Genomic DNA, 786 nt, shown 5'->3' on the forward strand with positions numbered 1-786 from the left:
TTGTGGTCGACTAGCGGGGCCAGCTTGATTGTTTGAAATTCACGCACACTAGCAATAAACTCTGTGTATCCAAGAACAATTAAATCAGTGGAAATGACGTTAGATCAGCCAATAGGCTTCTGTTGTAGATTAGTGTTTTGTTTCCAGTGTTGTGGCTCCAAACCATAACGTTAGTTGGCACGGACGGACCCCTTGGTTTTTTAGGCTAACTATATTAGCGTTAGCCTGGCCGGGAGACGTTGTGATTATGTTGCATTAATCAGGTGATTTATTTGGAGCGAACATAAAACACTGACTACTGTAGCTTCACACACATCGAAAACGACGCGCTACTGTGTCAGCAGGAGCTGCTCCCTACGGTTCTCTTCTACACACGTAGAGCCTCGCTTCCCATAACAAAACACCCGTCGGACTAACGTCACATACACACGCTGTCCACATGGCTACCTGTCTTAAAAGGGGAATGGTCGGAAGGTAATATTCATGTAAAAGGAGAACGGTGAAAGTTTACTTTTCAATCAAACGGCAAAAAAGGATTAGCGTCAACATTGTAACATCCTGTGATACTATTGCGCATGCGCACATCGCGATGTTGATACTAAAAACACAATATTGTTCAGCCCTAGTTTGGAGGCACTATCTTTGGCCAACTGGGCGAGGCCGTCAGTCCGACTGCCTTTTCTGCCAACGTTCAGTCGCCGGTTCAGTGTGTCAGGGCCCTGACAATTATGTAATAATTCACCATTTATTTACAATAACTGTCCTTCAACCCTCCAAAAAAAAAAA

General features: G+C 44.3%; 1 protein-coding gene across 1 annotated transcript in view; it reads right to left on the reverse strand.

Moving 5' to 3' along the window:
• fpgs (folylpolyglutamate synthase) overlaps positions 1-786 on the reverse strand; it is a 21378-nt gene that overhangs the window by 15914 nt on the left and 4678 nt on the right. The gene's annotated exons all lie outside the window — the stretch shown is intronic.

The sequence above is a fragment of the Etheostoma spectabile genome, chromosome 16 (genome assembly GCF_008692095.1).
Source record: "Etheostoma spectabile isolate EspeVRDwgs_2016 chromosome 16, UIUC_Espe_1.0, whole genome shotgun sequence".
NCBI lineage: Eukaryota > Metazoa > Chordata > Actinopteri > Perciformes > Percidae > Etheostoma > Etheostoma spectabile.